Source organism: Crinia signifera, chromosome 6, assembly GCF_055691185.1.
Source record: "Crinia signifera chromosome 6, ASM5569118v1, whole genome shotgun sequence".
Taxonomy (NCBI): Eukaryota; Metazoa; Chordata; class Amphibia; order Anura; family Myobatrachidae; genus Crinia; species Crinia signifera.
This window is the reverse complement of record NC_139222.1, coordinates 217,736,624-217,753,417: the sequence shown is the minus strand read 5'-3', so window position 1 is coordinate 217,753,417 and position 16,794 is coordinate 217,736,624. Positions and strand designations below refer to the sequence as shown.

Sequence of the window (16,794 nt, the reverse complement as noted above, 5' to 3'; positions counted from 1 at the left end):
TCTATTATGTATAGAGATACATTCTGGAAAAATATGTAGAAGTGCTACTGGTGGGGACAAGGAGATATGGAGGCCCGTTACTTTCCGAATGAGGTCTTCAACCCAGCCCCATAGGGGGCGGATATGAGGGCAAGACCAAAAAATGTGGATAATATCCCCCACCGATCCACATCCTCGCCAGCACAGGTTAGACTGAGCCGGCCAGAATTTGTGTAGTTTAGCGGGGGTTAGATATATGCGGTAGAATAGTTTCATATACATTTCAACATGGGAAATACATTTGGACATTTTAAAGACAGATGCGAACAGGTTAGACCATTCTTTAGCTTCTAAGCAGAAGTTTAAATCTCTTTCCCAGTTTAAATGCGGCTGTGTTTTATCAGGTTGTGTGGAGGTTACTAACAGGGAGTACCAGAAGGAGATGCCTCCCTTTCGGTAAGGAGATGAAAGGCGTGAAAGGATATGGGGGGGCACTCTTCTGGAGGGATCAAACAGAAGAGGGTATGACTGTAACCAGTGTCTAACTTGTAAAAACTTGTAAAAATCAGCAGCGGGGAGGGAGAAGGAAGCTTGAAGTTGAGAGAAGGACATAAGAACATCGCCAGAGTGCAGGTCGCTGATCCTTTTAATGCCCTTGTCGTACCATGGGGATAGGTTCAGGTTGGGGATCAAAGAGGAGAGGCCTAATAAAGACAAATTGGGTGATGGCAGGTTTAACAACATAAGTCTGGAGAATTTGTCCCATGCCTTAAGAGTGTCCAATGAAGCTCTAGCAGCAAATGCATGCATTTCTAAATACAAAGTTAGTACAAAGGTGCACAAACAATTGATACTCCAAATTAAGTGCCAGGAATGGAAATAGTCTTTTTTTTGGATAACAGATTAGGAAGGTGCACCGGTCCTGGAAGTACTGCAATACCAGGTCAATGCGTGGAGTGGACAGAGCAAGCTCTTCTTCCATCTCCCTGTTCTAAAAATCCATTTAATATATGGCCCCCAGATAGGGGGCGTATCAGATATTAAACTGATAAGAACAGATACTACACTTGATCTTAGCCAAAAGGCCGAGAAGCGATAACCCGAATGGGGTCCCAGCAAAGCGCGCGAACCGGAATTCGGCCACCAACACTGGTGCAGAAGAGATCAGCACCACGGACACATCTAACACACACACATCACTTCTATGTCGTTGCAGTCTGAAAGATACCTGGCTGTACGGCAGGTGTGAATAGGACTTGAAGTGCTGGACAGGGACCGGAGGACGAGTAGCCATCCAACTGATTTTGTGATTAGGTCGTCGGCGGGCGGGCAGGGTGCCTCAGCTGGGTAGGAGGCCAAATTTGCATGTGCTCCGCCCCGTCTGTTGACGTCGCGTCAACAGACACACACCCACTAGGCAGACGACCAACAGGCAAGCAGCAGCAGCCAGCTGTCTCCTCGCTCTTTGCTGCTGCATGCCTGTGTCCCTGACGAACTGCTGCTGAGTAAATCAATCAGCTAGCTGCTGCAGAGGAGAAGGAGGAATCTTGCACAATCAGGTGCAATGACGGCTTTCCTGTTTTGAGCCCATTCAGCAGCAGTAGTAGACAGTCAGATGGACAGGCATTCATGTGGCAGGACCCTTTGTGTGACATCACAATCTGCCCTCTATGACATCACAAGCTGCTCACTCGGAATCCGGCGGAACCTGACAGCCAGACAGTCACTTGGAACAGACAGGCAGACAGGACAGTCATGTGTAGGTGAGCTGGGTGGGCCAATGTTTTCTTTTATTGGCAGTTACCACCCAAATGATGGTCCGAAGAAGGTAAGTGATACTTTTTCTAAATCCCCCTCTCAATGATCATCAATTGTTGGGCTCGGCAAAAAAAAATGGAAGAGGAAAAAAAATTCCCAAAACAAAAGAGAGGAAAGAGGAAAAAAATTTCCCAAAACAAAAGAGAGAGAAAAGAGAGCGCAAAAAGAAAAGAAAAAAAATATAAGAGATCAAGAAAGAAAAAGCAAAAAAAAAACCAAGCCATTTCAAATGGAGAGGGAGGGGGGTCCAAAAATGCCATTGCTGTGATCCAGTTGATGTTTCCGTGGAAAGATCGTAGGTAAGTCACATAGTGTTTGCCTATTTTTTGGGAGGTCGCAGCGATTGATAAGTCATTTAATTTAGGCAGGCTTCCGGTCTTTTGGCTAGGCCGCATATGCTGATATCAAGTGTAGTGTCACGTAAAAATATTTAACTGCCTCGATTCCAGAAAGTACAATTCAAGGAGTCAAGAAATAGTCACAAAATGATACACTGGAGGCAGGATTTCAAAGTATTTATGCACAAGGGTTAAACCTTGAAGCAGCAAATGCATGCATTTCTAAATACAAAGTTAGTACAAAGGTGCACAAACAATTGATACTCCAAATTAAGTGCCAGGAATGGAAATAGTCTTTTTTTGGATAACAGATTAGGAAGGTGCACCGGTCCTGGAAGTACTGCAATACCAGGTCAATGCGTGGAGTGGACAGAGCAAGCTCTTCTTCCATCTCCCTGTTCTAAAAATCCATTTAATATATGGCCCCCAGATAGGGGGCGTATCAGATATTAAACTGATAAGAACAGATACTACACTTGATCTTAGCCAAAAGGCCGAGAAGCGATAACCCGAATGGGGTCCCAGCAAAGCGCGCGAACCGGAATTCGGCCACCAACACTGGTGCAGAAGAGATCAGCACCACGGACACATCTAACACACACACATCACTTCTATGTCGTTGCAGTCTGAAAGATACCTGGCTGTACGGCAGGTGTGAATAGGACTTGAAGTGCTGAACAGGGACCGGAGGACGAGTAGCCATCCAACTGATTTTGTGATTAGGTCGTCGGCGGGCGGGCAGGGTGCCTCAGCTGGGTAGGAGGCCAAATTTGCATGTGCTCCGCCCCGTCTGTTGACGTCGCGTCAACAGACACACACCCACTAGGCAGACGACCAACAGGCAAGCAGCAGCAGCCAGCTGTCTCCTCGCTCTTTGCTGCTGCATGCCTGTGTCCCTGACGAACTGCTGCTGAGTAAATCAATCAGCTAGCTGCTGCAGAGGAGAAGGAGGAATCTTGCACAATCAGGTGCAATGACGGCTTTCCTGTTTTGAGCCCATTCAGCAGCAGTAGTAGACAGTCAGATGGACAGGCATTCATGTGGCAGGACCCTTTGTGTGACATCACAATCTGCCCTCTATGACATCACAAGCTGCTCACTCGGAATCCGGCGGAACCTGACAGCCAGACAGTCACTTGGAACAGACAGGCAGACAGGACAGCCATGTGTAGGTGAGCTGGGTGGGCCAATGTTTTCTTTTATTGGCAGTTACCACCCAAATGATGGTCCGAAGAAGGTAAGTGATACTTTTTCTAAATCCCCCTCTCAATGATCATCAATTGTTGGGCTCGGCAAAAAAAAATGGAAGAGGAAAAAAAATTCCCAAAACAAAAGAGAGGAAAGAGGAAAAAAAATTCCCAAAACAAAAGAGAGAGAAAAGAGAGCGCAAAAAGAAAAGAAAAAAAATATAAGAGATCAAGAAAGAAAAAGCAAAAAAAAAAACCAAGCCATTTCAAATGGAGAGGGAGGGGGGTCCAAAAATGCCATTGCTGTGATCCAGTTGATGTTTCCGTGGAAAGATCGTAGGTAAGTCACATAGTGTTTGCCTATTTTTTGGGAGGTCGCAGCGAATGATAAGTCATTTAATTTAGGCAGGCTTCCGGTCTTTTGGCTAGGCCGCATATGCTGATATCAAGTGTAGTGTCACGTAAAAATATTTAACTGCCTCGATTCCAGAAAGTACAATTCAAGGAGTCAAGAAATAGTCACAAAATGATACACTGGAGGCAGGATTTCAAAGTATTTATGCACAAGGGTTAAACCTTGAAGCAGCAAATGCATGCATTTCTAAATACAAAGTTAGTACAAAGGTGCACAAACAATTGATACTCCAAATTAAGTGCCAGGAATGGAAATAGTCTTTTTTTGGATAACAGATTAGGAAGGTGCACCGGTCCTGGAAGTACTGCAATACCAGGTCAATGCGTGGAGTGGACAGAGCAAGCTCTTCTTCCATCTCCCTGTTCTAAAAATCCATTTAATATATGGCCCCCAGATAGGGGGCGTATCAGATATTAAACTGATAAGAACAGATACTACACTTGATCTTAGCCAAAAGGCCGAGAAGCGATAACCCGAATGGGGTCCCAGCAAAGCGCGCGAACCGGAATTCGGCCACCAACACTGGTGCAGAAGAGATCAGCACCACGGACACATCTAACACACACACATCACTTCTATGTCGTTGCAGTCTGAAAGATACCTGGCTGTACGGCAGGTGTGAATAGGACTTGAAGTGCTGGACAGGGACCGGAGGACGAGTAGCCATCCAACTGATTTTGTGATTAGGTCGTCGGCGGGCGGGCAGGGTGCCTCAGCTGGGTAGGAGGCCAAATTTGCATGTGCTCCGCCCCGTCTGTTGACGTCGCGTCAACAGACACACACCCACTAGGCAGACGACCAACAGGCAAGCAGCAGCAGCCAGCTGTCTCCTCGCTCTTTGCTGCTGCATGCCTGTGTCCCTGACGAACTGCTGCTGAGTAAATCAATCAGCTAGCTGCTGCAGAGGAGAAGGAGGAATCTTGCACAATCAGGTGCAATGACGGCTTTCCTGTTTTGAGCCCATTCAGCAGCAGTAGTAGACAGTCAGATGGACAGGCATTCATGTGGCAGGACCCTTTGTGTGACATCACAATCTGCCCTCTATGACATCACAAGCTGCTCACTCGGAATCCGGCGGAACCTGACAGCCAGACAGTCACTTGGAACAGACAGGCAGACAGGACAGTCATGTGTAGGTGAGCTGGGTGGGCCAATGTTTTCTTTTATTGGCAGTTACCACCCAAATGATGGTCCGAAGAAGGTAAGTGATACTTTTTCTAAATCCCCCTCTCAATGATCATCAATTGTTGGGCTCGGCAAAAAAAAATGGAAGAGGAAAAAAAATTCCCAAAACAAAAGAGAGGAAAGAGGAAAAAAATTTCCCAAAACAAAAGAGAGAGAAAAGAGAGCGCAAAAAGAAAAGAAAAAAAATATAAGAGATCAAGAAAGAAAAAGCAAAAAAAAAACCAAGCCATTTCAAATGGAGAGGGAGGGGGGTCCAAAAATGCCATTGCTGTGATCCAGTTGATGTTTCCGTGGAAAGATCGTAGGTAAGTCACATAGTGTTTGCCTATTTTTTGGGAGGTCGCAGCGATTGATAAGTCATTTAATTTAGGCAGGCTTCCGGTCTTTTGGCTAGGCCGCATATGCTGATATCAAGTGTAGTGTCACGTAAAAATATTTAACTGCCTCGATTCCAGAAAGTACAATTCAAGGAGTCAAGAAATAGTCACAAAATGATACACTGGAGGCAGGATTTCAAAGTATTTATGCACAAGGGTTAAACCTTGAAGCAGCAAATGCATGCATTTCTAAATACAAAGTTAGTAAAAAGGTGCACAAACAATTGATACTCCAAATTAAGTGCCAGGAATGGAAATAGTCTTTTTTTGGATAACAGATTAGGAAGGTGCACCGGTCCTGGAAGTACTGCAATACCAGGTCAATGCGTGGAGTGGACAGAGCAAGCTTTTCTTCCATCTCCCTGTTCTAAAAATCCATTTAATATATGGCCCCCAGATAGGGGGCGTATCAGATATTAAACTGATAAGAACAGATACTACACTTGATCTTAGCCAAAAGGCCGAGAAGCGATAACCCGAATGGGGTCCCAGCAAAGCGCGCGAACCGGAATTCGGCCACCAACACTGGTGCAGAAGAGATCAGCACCACGGACACATCTAACACACACACATCACTTCTATGTCGTTGCAGTCTGAAAGATACCTGGCTGTACGGCAGGTGTGAATAGGACTTGAAGTGCTGGACAGGGACCGGAGGACGAGTAGCCATCCAACTGATTTTGTGATTAGGTCGTCGGCGGGCGGGCAGGGTGCCTCAGCTGGGTAGGAGGCCAAATTTGCATGTGCTCCGCCCCGTCTGTTGACGTCGCGTCAACAGACACACACCCACTAGGCAGACGACCAACAGGCAAGCAGCAGCAGCCAGCTGTCTCCTCGCTCTTTGCTGCTGCATGCCTGTGTCCCTGACGAACTGCTGCTGAGTAAATCAATCAGCTAGCTGCTGCAGAGGAGAAGGAGGAATCTTGCACAATCAGGTGCAATGACGGCTTTCCTGTTTTGAGCCCATTCAGCAGCAGTAGTAGACAGTCAGATGGACAGGCATTCATGTGGCAGGACCCTTTGTGTGACATCACAATCTGCCCTCTATGACATCACAAGCTGCTCACTCGGAATCCGGCGGAACCTGACAGCCAGACAGTCACTTGGAACAGACAGGCAGACAGGACAGTCATGTGTAGGTGAGCTGGGTGGGCCAATGTTTTCTTTTATTGGCAGTTACCACCCAAATGATGGTCCGAAGAAGGTAAGTGATACTTTTTCTAAATCCCCCTCTCAATGATCATCAATTGTTGGGCTCGGCAAAAAAAAATGGAAGAGGAAAAAAAATTCCCAAAACAAAAGAGAGGAAAGAGGAAAAAAATTTCCCAAAACAAAAGAGAGAGAAAAGAGAGCGCAAAAAGAAAAGAAAAAAAATATAAGAGATCAAGAAAGAAAAAGCAAAAAAAAAACCAAGCCATTTCAAATGGAGAGGGAGGGGGGTCCAAAAATGCCATTGCTGTGATCCAGTTGATGTTTCCGTGGAAAGATCGTAGGTAAGTCACATAGTGTTTGCCTATTTTTTGGGAGGTCGCAGCGATTGATAAGTCATTTAATTTAGGCAGGCTTCCGGTCTTTTGGCTAGGCCGCATATGCTGATATCAAGTGTAGTGTCACGTAAAAATATTTAACTGCCTCGATTCCAGAAAGTACAATTCAAGGAGTCAAGAAATAGTCACAAAATGATACACTGGAGGCAGGATTTCAAAGTATTTATGCACAAGGGTTAAACCTTGAAGCAGCAAATGCATGCATTTCTAAATACAAAGTTAGTACAGGTTGAGTATCCCGTATCCAAAATGCTCGGGACCAGGAGAATTTTGGATAACGGATTATTCCGTATTTTGGAATATTTTAATATTTCAATGATGTATTTTGAAGTATCTTGCATGTATGCTGTATAAACACATAATATACACACAAATATATTTTATTACCACATAAAATACACACAAATATATTTTAATTGTTCAAAAAACAAGGTTTCAAAACGTGAAACAAAATGTGTGTACTATCTCAGCACTGAATTTGAATGCCAAGCAATCATTGTCTTGCACATATATAGTGCCAGTTACATATCATGTCCCCAGTGATGCTGTTACAAATGTCCCCAGTGAGTTTTTAGCAAAAAAAATTTTTTTTTTCACTTTCTGGAATGTCCGTATTTCGGAATAATTCGGATAACGGATACTCGGATACGGGATACTCGACCTGTACAAAGGTGCACAAACAATTGATACTCCAAATTAAGTGCCAGGAATGGAAATAGTCTTTTTTTGGATAACAGATTAGGAAGGTGCACCGGTCCTGGAAGTACTGCAATACCAGGTCAATGCGTGGAGTGGACAGAGCAAGCTCTTCTTCCATCTCCCTGTTCTAAAAATCCATTTAATATATGGCCCCCAGATAGGGGGCGTATCAGATATTAAACTGATAAGAACAGATACTACACTTGATCTTAGCCAAAAGGCCGAGAAGCGATAACCCGAATGGGGTCCCAGCAAAGCGCGCGAACCGGAATTCGGCCACCAACACTGGTGCAGAAGAGATCAGCACCACGGACACATCTAACACACACACATCACTTCTATGTCGTTGCAGTCTGAAAGATACCTGGCTGTACGGCAGGTGTGAATAGGACTTGAAGTGCTGGACAGGGACCGGAGGACGAGTAGCCATCCAACTGATTTTGTGATTAGGTCGTCGGCGGGCGGGCAGGGTGCCTCAGCTGGGTAGGAGGCCAAATTTGCATGTGCTCCGCCCCGTCTGTTGACGTCGCGTCAACAGACACACACCCACTAGGCAGACGACCAACAGGCAAGCAGCAGCAGCCAGCTGTCTCCTCGCTCTTTGCTGCTGCATGCCTGTGTCCCTGACGAACTGCTGCTGAGTAAATCAATCAGCTAGCTGCTGCAGAGGAGAAGGAGGAATCTTGCACAATCAGGTGCAATGACGGCTTTCCTGTTTTGAGCCCATTCAGCAGCAGTAGTAGACAGTCAGATGGACAGGCATTCATGTGGCAGGACCCTTTGTGTGACATCACAATCTGCCCTCTATGACATCACAAGCTGCTCACTCGGAATCCGGCGGAACCTGACAGCCAGACAGTCACTTGGAACAGACAGGCAGACAGGACAGTCATGTGTAGGTGAGCTGGGTGGGCCAATGTTTTCTTTTATTGGCAGTTACCACCCAAATGATGGTCCGAAGAAGGTAAGTGATACTTTTTCTAAATCCCCCTCTCAATGATCATCAATTGTTGGGCTCGGCAAAAAAAAATGGAAGAGGAAAAAAAATTCCCAAAACAAAAGAGAGGAAAGAGGAAAAAAATTTCCCAAAACAAAAGAGAGAGAAAAGAGAGCGCAAAAAGAAAAGAAAAAAAATATAAGAGATCAAGAAAGAAAAAGCAAAAAAAAAACCAAGCCATTTCAAATGGAGAGGGAGGGGGGTCCAAAAATGCCATTGCTGTGATCCAGTTGATGTTTCCGTGGAAAGATCGTAGGTAAGTCACATAGTGTTTGCCTATTTTTTGGGAGGTCGCAGCGATTGATAAGTCATTTAATTTAGGCAGGCTTCCGGTCTTTTGGCTAGGCCGCATATGCTGATATCAAGTGTAGTGTCACGTAAAAATATTTAACTGCCTCGATTCCAGAAAGTACAATTCAAGGAGTCAAGAAATAGTCACAAAATGATACACTGGAGGCAGGATTTCAAAGTATTTATGCACAAGGGTTAAACCTTGAAGCAGCAAATGCATGCATTTCTAAATACAAAGTTAGTACAAAGGTGCACAAACAATTGATACTCCAAATTAAGTGCCAGGAATGGAAATAGTCTTTTTTTGGATAACAGATTAGGAAGGTGCACCGGTCCTGGAAGTACTGCAATACCAGGTCAATGCGTGGAGTGGACAGAGCAAGCTCTTCTTCCATCTCCCTGTTCTAAAAATCCATTTAATATATGGCCCCCAGATAGGGGGCGTATCAGATATTAAACTGATAAGAACAGATACTACACTTGATCTTAGCCAAAAGGCCGAGAAGCGATAACCCGAATGGGGTCCCAGCAAAGCGCGCGAACCGGAATTCGGCCACCAACACTGGTGCAGAAGAGATCAGCACCACGGACACATCTAACACACACACATCACTTCTATGTCGTTGCAGTCTGAAAGATACCTGGCTGTACGGCAGGTGTGAATAGGACTTGAAGTGCTGGACAGGGACCGGAGGACGAGTAGCCATCCAACTGATTTTGTGATTAGGTCGTCGGCGGGCGGGCAGGGTGCCTCAGCTGGGTAGGAGGCCAAATTTGCATGTGCTCCGCCCCGTCTGTTGACGTCGCGTCAACAGACACACACCCACTAGGCAGACGACCAACAGGCAAGCAGCAGCAGCCAGCTGTCTCCTCGCTCTTTGCTGCTGCATGCCTGTGTCCCTGACGAACTGCTGCTGAGTAAATCAATCAGCTAGCTGCTGCAGAGGAGAAGGAGGAATCTTGCACAATCAGGTGCAATGACGGCTTTCCTGTTTTGAGCCCATTCAGCAGCAGTAGTAGACAGTCAGATGGACAGGCATTCATGTGGCAGGACCCTTTGTGTGACATCACAATCTGCCCTCTATGACATCACAAGCTGCTCACTCGGAATCCGGCGGAACCTGACAGCCAGACAGTCACTTGGAACAGACAGGCAGACAGGACAGTCATGTGTAGGTGAGCTGGGTGGGCCAATGTTTTCTTTTATTGGCAGTTACCACCCAAATGATGGTCCGAAGAAGATAAGTGATACTTTTTCTAAATCCCCCTCTCAATGATCATCAATTGTTGGGCTCGGCAAAAAAAAATGGAAGAGGAAAAAAAATTTCCAAAACAAAAGAGAGGAAAGAGGAAAAAAATTTCCCAAAACAAAAGAGAGAGAAAAGAGAGCGCAAAAAGAAAAGAAAAAAAATATAAGAGATCAAGAAAGAAAAAGCAAAAAAAAAACCAAGCCATTTCAAATGGAGAGGGAGGGGGGTCCAAAAATGCCATTGCTGTGATCCAGTTGATGTTTCCGTGGAAAGATCGTAGGTAAGTCACATAGTGTTTGCCTATTTTTTGGGAGGTCGCAGCGATTGATAAGTCATTTAATTTAGGCAGGCTTCCGGTCTTTTGGCTAGGCCGCATATGCTGATATCAAGTGTAGTGTCACGTAAAAATATTTAACTGCCTCGATTCCAGAAAGTACAATTCAAGGAGTCAAGAAATAGTCACAAAATGATACACTGGAGGCAGGATTTCAAAGTATTTATGCACAAGGGTTAAACCTTGAAGCAGCAAATGCATGCATTTCTAAATACAAAGTTAGTACAAAGGTGCACAAACAATTGATACTCCAAATTAAGTGCCAGGAATGGAAATAGTCTTTTTTTGGATAACAGATTAGGAAGGTGCACCGGTCCTGGAAGTACTGCAATACCAGGTCAATGCGTGGAGTGGACAGAGCAAGCTCTTCTTCCATCTCCCTGTTCTAAAAATCCATTTAATATATGGCCCCCAGATAGGGGGCGTATCAGATATTAAACTGATAAGAACAGATACTACACTTGATCTTAGCCAAAAGGCCGAGAAGCGATAACCCGAATGGGGTCCCAGCAAAGCGCGCGAACCGGAATTCGGCCACCAACACTGGTGCAGAAGAGATCAGCACCACGGACACATCTAACACACACACATCACTTCTATGTCGTTGCAGTCTGAAAGATACCTGGCTGTACGGCAGGTGTGAATAGGACTTGAAGTGCTGGACAGGGACCGGAGGACGAGTAGCCATCCAACTGATTTTGTGATTAGGTCGTCGGCGGGCGGGCAGGGTGCCTCAGCTGGGTAGGAGGCCAAATTTGCATGTGCTCCGCCCCGTCTGTTGACGTCGCGTCAACAGACACACACCCACTAGGCAGACGACCAACAGGCAAGCAGCAGCAGCCAGCTGTCTCCTCGCTCTTTGCTGCTGCATGCCTGTGTCCCTGACGAACTGCTGCTGAGTAAATCAATCAGCTAGCTGCTGCAGAGGAGAAGGAGGAATCTTGCACAATCAGGTGCAATGACGGCTTTCCTGTTTTGAGCCCATTCAGCAGCAGTAGTAGACAGTCAGATGGACAGGCATTCATGTGGCAGGACCCTTTGTGTGACATCACAATCTGCCCTCTATGACATCACAAGCTGCTCACTCGGAATCCGGCGGAACCTGACAGCCAGACAGTCACTTGGAACAGACAGGCAGACAGGACAGTCATGTGTAGGTGAGCTGGGTGGGCCAATGTTTTCTTTTATTGGCAGTTACCACCCAAATGATGGTCCGAAGAAGGTAAGTGATACTTTTTCTAAATCCCCCTCTCAATGATCATCAATTGTTGGGCTCGGCAAAAAAAAATGGAAGAGGAAAAAAAATTCCCAAAACAAAAGAGAGGAAAGAGGAAAAAAATTTCCCAAAACAAAAGAGAGAGAAAAGAGAGCGCAAAAAGAAAAGAAAAAAAATATAAGAGATCAAGAAAGAAAAAGCAAAAAAAAAACCAAGCCATTTCAAATGGAGAGGGAGGGGGGTCCAAAAATGCCATTGCTGTGATCCAGTTGATGTTTCCGTGGAAAGATCGTAGGTAAGTCACATAGTGTTTGCCTATTTTTTGGGAGGTCGCAGCGATTGATAAGTCATTTAATTTAGGCAGGCTTCCGGTCTTTTGGCTAGGCCGCATATGCTGATATCAAGTGTAGTGTCACGTAAAAATATTTAACTGCCTCGATTCCAGAAAGTACAATTCAAGGAGTCAAGAAATAGTCACAAAATGATACACTGGAGGCAGGATTTCAAAGTATTTATGCACAAGGGTTAAACCTTGAAGCAGCAAATGCATGCATTTCTAAATACAAAGTTAGTACAAAGGTGCACAAACAATTGATACTCCAAATTAAGTGCCAGGAATGGAAATAGTCTTTTTTTGGATAACAGATTAGGAAGGTGCACCGGTCCTGGAAGTACTGCAATACCAGGTCAATGCGTGGAGTGGACAGAGCAAGCTCTTCTTCCATCTCCCTGTTCTAAAAATCCATTTAATATATGGCCCCCAGATAGGGGGCGTATCAGATATTAAACTGATAAGAACAGATACTACACTTGATCTTAGCCAAAAGGCCGAGAAGCGATAACCCGAATGGGGTCCCAGCAAAGCGCGCGAACCGGAATTCGGCCACCAACACTGGTGCAGAAGAGATCAGCACCACGGACACATCTAACACACACACATCACTTCTATGTCGTTGCAGTCTGAAAGATACCTGGCTGTACGGCAGGTGTGAATAGGACTTGAAGTGCTGGACAGGGACCGGAGGACGAGTAGCCATCCAACTGATTTTGTGATTAGGTCGTCGGCGGGCGGGCAGGGTGCCTCAGCTGGGTAGGAGGCCAAATTTGCATGTGCTCCGCCCCGTCTGTTGACGTCGCGTCAACAGACACACACCCACTAGGCAGACGACCAACAGGCAAGCAGCAGCAGCCAGCTGTCTCCTCGCTCTTTGCTGCTGCATGCCTGTGTCCCTGACGAACTGCTGCTGAGTAAATCAATCAGCTAGCTGCTGCAGAGGAGAAGGAGGAATCTTGCACAATCAGGTGCAATGACGGCTTTCCTGTTTTGAGCCCATTCAGCAGCAGTAGTAGACAGTCAGATGGACAGGCATTCATGTGGCAGGACCCTTTGTGTGACATCACAATCTGCCCTCTATGACATCACAAGCTGCTCACTCGGAATCCGGCGGAACCTGACAGCCAGACAGTCACTTGGAACAGACAGGCAGACAGGACAGTCATGTGTAGGTGAGCTGGGTGGGCCAATGTTTTCTTTTATTGGCAGTTACCACCCAAATGATGGTCCGAAGAAGATAAGTGATACTTTTTCTAAATCCCCCTCTCAATGATCATCAATTGTTGGGCTCGGCAAAAAAAAATGGAAGAGGAAAAAAAATTCCCAAAACAAAAGAGAGGAAAGAGGAAAAAAATTTCCCAAAACAAAAGAGAGAGAAAAGAGAGCGCAAAAAGAAAAGAAAAAAAATATAAGAGATCAAGAAAGAAAAAGCAAAAAAAAAAACCAAGCCATTTCAAATGGAGAGGGAGGGGGGTCCAAAAATGCCATTGCTGTGATCCAGTTGATGTTTCCGTGGAAAGATCGTAGGTAAGTCACATAGTGTTTGCCTATTTTTTGGGAGGTCGCAGCGATTGATAAGTCATTTAATTTAGGCAGGCTTCCGGTCTTTTGGCTAGGCCGCATATGCTGATATCAAGTGTAGTGTCACGTAAAAATATTTAACTGCCTCGATTCCAGAAAGTACAATTCAAGGAGTCAAGAAATAGTCACAAAATGATACACTGGAGGCAGGATTTCAAAGTATTTATGCACAAGGGTTAAACCTTGAAGCAGCAAATGCATGCATTTCTAAATACAAAGTTAGTACAAAGGTGCACAAACAATTGATACTCCAAATTAAGTGCCAGGAATGGAAATAGTCTTTTTTTGGATAACAGATTAGGAAGGTGCACCGGTCCTGGAAGTACTGCAATACCAGGTCAATGCGTGGAGTGGACAGAGCAAGCTCTTCTTCCATCTCCCTGTTCTAAAAATCCATTTAATATATGGCCCCCAGATAGGGGGCGTATCAGATATTAAACTGATAAGAACAGATACTACACTTGATCTTAGCCAAAAGGCCGAGAAGCGATAACCCGAATGGGGTCCCAGCAAAGCGCGCGAACCGGAATTCGGCCACCAACACTGGTGCAGAAGAGATCAGCACCACGGACACATCTAACACACACACATCACTTCTATGTCGTTGCAGTCTGAAAGATACCTGGCTGTACGGCAGGTGTGAATAGGACTTGAAGTGCTGGACAGGGACCGGAGGACGAGTAGCCATCCAACTGATTTTGTGATTAGGTCGTCGGCGGGCGGGCAGGGTGCCTCAGCTGGGTAGGAGGCCAAATTTGCATGTGCTCCGCCCCGTCTGTTGACGTCGCGTCAACAGACACACACCCACTAGGCAGACGACCAACAGGCAAGCAGCAGCAGCCAGCTGTCTCCTCGCTCTTTGCTGCTGCATGCCTGTGTCCCTGACGAACTGCTGCTGAGTAAATCAATCAGCTAGCTGCTGCAGAGGAGAAGGAGGAATCTTGCACAATCAGGTGCAATGACGGCTTTCCTGTTTTGAGCCCATTCAGCAGCAGTAGTAGACAGTCAGATGGACAGGCATTCATGTGGCAGGACCCTTTGTGTGACATCACAATCTGCCCTCTATGACATCACAAGCTGCTCACTCGGAATCCGGCGGAACCTGACAGCCAGACAGTCACTTGGAACAGACAGGCAGACAGGACAGTCATGTGTAGGTGAGCTGGGTGGGCCAATGTTTTCTTTTATTGGCAGTTACCACCCAAATGATGGTCCGAAGAAGGTAAGTGATACTTTTTCTAAATCCCCCTCTCAATGATCATCAATTGTTGGGCTCGGCAAAAAAAAATGGAAGAGGAAAAAAAATTCCCAAAACAAAAGAGAGGAAAGAGGAAAAAAATTTCCCAAAACAAAAGAGAGAGAAAAGAGAGCGCAAAAAGAAAAGAAAAAAAATATAAGAGATCAAGAAAGAAAAAGCAAAAAAAAAACCAAGCCATTTCAAATGGAGAGGGAGGGGGGTCCAAAAATGCCATTGCTGTGATCCAGTTGATGTTTCCGTGGAAAGATCGTAGGTAAGTCACATAGTGTTTGCCTATTTTTTGGGAGGTCGCAGCGATTGATAAGTCATTTAATTTAGGCAGGCTTCCGGTCTTTTGGCTAGGCCGCATATGCTGATATCAAGTGTAGTGTCACGTAAAAATATTTAACTGCCTCGATTCCAGAAAGTACAATTCAAGGAGTCAAGAAATAGTCACAAAATGATACACTGGAGGCAGGATTTCAAAGTATTTATGCACAAGGGTTAAACCTTGAAGCAGCAAATGCATGCATTTCTAAATACAAAGTTAGTACAAAGGTGCACAAACAATTGATACTCCAAATTAAGTGCCAGGAATGGAAATAGTCTTTTTTTGGATAACAGATTAGGAAGGTGCACCGGTCCTGGAAGTACTGCAATACCAGGTCAATGCGTGGAGTGGACAGAGCAAGCTCTTCTTCCATCTCCCTGTTCTAAAAATCCATTTAATATATGGCCCCCAGATAGGGGGCGTATCAGATATTAAACTGATAAGAACAGATACTACACTTGATCTTAGCCAAAAGGCCGAGAAGCGATAACCCGAATGGGGTCCCAGCAAAGCGCGCGAACCGGAATTCGGCCACCAACACTGGTGCAGAAGAGATCAGCACCACGGACACATCTAACACACACACATCACTTCTATGTCGTTGCAGTCTGAAAGATACCTGGCTGTACGGCAGGTGTGAATAGGACTTGAAGTGCTGGACAGGGACCGGAGGACGAGTAGCCATCCAACTGATTTTGTGATTAGGTCGTCGGCGGGCGGGCAGGGTGCCTCAGCTGGGTAGGAGGCCAAATTTGCATGTGCTCCGCCCCGTCTGTTGACGTCGCGTCAACAGACACACACCCACTAGGCAGACGACCAACAGGCAAGCAGCAGCAGCCAGCTGTCTCCTCGCTCTTTGCTGCTGCATGCCTGTGTCCCTGACGAACTGCTGCTGAGTAAATCAATCAGCTAGCTGCTGCAGAGGAGAAGGAGGAATCTTGCACAATCAGGTGCAATGACGGCTTTCCTGTTTTGAGCCCATTCAGCAGCAGTAGTAGACAGTCAGATGGACAGGCATTCATGTGGCAGGACCCTTTGTGTGACATCACAATCTGCCCTCTATGACATCACAAGCTGCTCACTCGGAATCCGGCGGAACCTGACAGCCAGACAGTCACTTGGAACAGACAGGCAGACAGGACAGTCATGTGTAGGTGAGCTGGGTGGGCCAATGTTTTCTTTTATTGGCAGTTACCACCCAAATGATGGTCCGAAGAAGGTAAGTGATACTTTTTCTAAATCCCCCTCTCAATGATCATCAATTGTTGGGCTCGGCAAAAAAAAATGGAAGAGGAAAAAAAATTCCCAAAACAAAAGAGAGGAAAGAGGAAAAAAATTTCCCAAAACAAAAGAGAGAGAAAAGAGAGCGCAAAAAGAAAAGAAAAAAAATATAAGAGATCAAGAAAGAAAAAGCAAAAAAAAAACCAAGCCATTTCAAATGGAGAGGGAGGGGGGTCCAAAAATGCCATTGCTGTGATCCAGTTGATGTTTCCGTGGAAAGATCGTAGGTAAGTCACATAGTGTTTGCCTATTTTTTGGGAGGTCGCAGCGATTGATAAGTCATTTAATTTAGGCAGGCTTCCGGTCTTTTGGCTAGGCCGCATATGCTGATATCAAGTGTAGTGTCACGTAAAAATATTTAACTGCCTCGATTCCAGAAAGTACAATTCAAGGAGTC

General features: G+C 45.6%; 10 non-coding genes across 10 annotated transcripts; all 10 read right to left on the bottom strand.

The window, feature by feature from the left end:
* Positions 1–885: 885 nt before the first annotated feature.
* Positions 886–1,076, bottom strand: LOC146012183 (U2 spliceosomal RNA). Its single transcript, XR_014445356.1, has one exon. It is a non-coding gene; the product is annotated as a U2 spliceosomal RNA (small nuclear RNA).
* A 1,374-nt stretch (positions 1,077–2,450) lies between these two features.
* LOC146012182 (U2 spliceosomal RNA) lies at positions 2,451–2,641 on the bottom strand. The gene has a single exon (XR_014445355.1). It is a non-coding gene; the product is annotated as a U2 spliceosomal RNA (small nuclear RNA).
* Positions 2,642–4,016: 1,375 nt separating this feature from the next.
* On the bottom strand, positions 4,017–4,207 carry LOC146012181 (U2 spliceosomal RNA). Its single transcript, XR_014445354.1, has one exon. It is a non-coding gene; the product is annotated as a U2 spliceosomal RNA (small nuclear RNA).
* Positions 4,208–5,581: 1,374 nt separating this feature from the next.
* LOC146012582 (U2 spliceosomal RNA) lies at positions 5,582–5,772 on the bottom strand. Its single transcript, XR_014445740.1, has one exon. It is a non-coding gene; the product is annotated as a U2 spliceosomal RNA (small nuclear RNA).
* A 1,815-nt stretch (positions 5,773–7,587) lies between these two features.
* On the bottom strand, positions 7,588–7,778 carry LOC146012180 (U2 spliceosomal RNA). Its single transcript, XR_014445353.1, has one exon. It is a non-coding gene; the product is annotated as a U2 spliceosomal RNA (small nuclear RNA).
* A 1,374-nt stretch (positions 7,779–9,152) lies between these two features.
* Positions 9,153–9,343, bottom strand: LOC146012178 (U2 spliceosomal RNA). The gene has a single exon (XR_014445351.1). It is a non-coding gene; the product is annotated as a U2 spliceosomal RNA (small nuclear RNA).
* A 1,374-nt stretch (positions 9,344–10,717) lies between these two features.
* LOC146012177 (U2 spliceosomal RNA) lies at positions 10,718–10,908 on the bottom strand. Its single transcript, XR_014445350.1, has one exon. It is a non-coding gene; the product is annotated as a U2 spliceosomal RNA (small nuclear RNA).
* A 1,374-nt stretch (positions 10,909–12,282) lies between these two features.
* Positions 12,283–12,473, bottom strand: LOC146012176 (U2 spliceosomal RNA). Its single transcript, XR_014445349.1, has one exon. It is a non-coding gene; the product is annotated as a U2 spliceosomal RNA (small nuclear RNA).
* A 1,375-nt stretch (positions 12,474–13,848) lies between these two features.
* LOC146012175 (U2 spliceosomal RNA) lies at positions 13,849–14,039 on the bottom strand. The gene has a single exon (XR_014445348.1). It is a non-coding gene; the product is annotated as a U2 spliceosomal RNA (small nuclear RNA).
* Positions 14,040–15,413: 1,374 nt separating this feature from the next.
* Positions 15,414–15,604, bottom strand: LOC146012174 (U2 spliceosomal RNA). Its single transcript, XR_014445347.1, has one exon. It is a non-coding gene; the product is annotated as a U2 spliceosomal RNA (small nuclear RNA).
* Between the last annotated feature and the right edge of the window lie 1,190 nt (positions 15,605–16,794).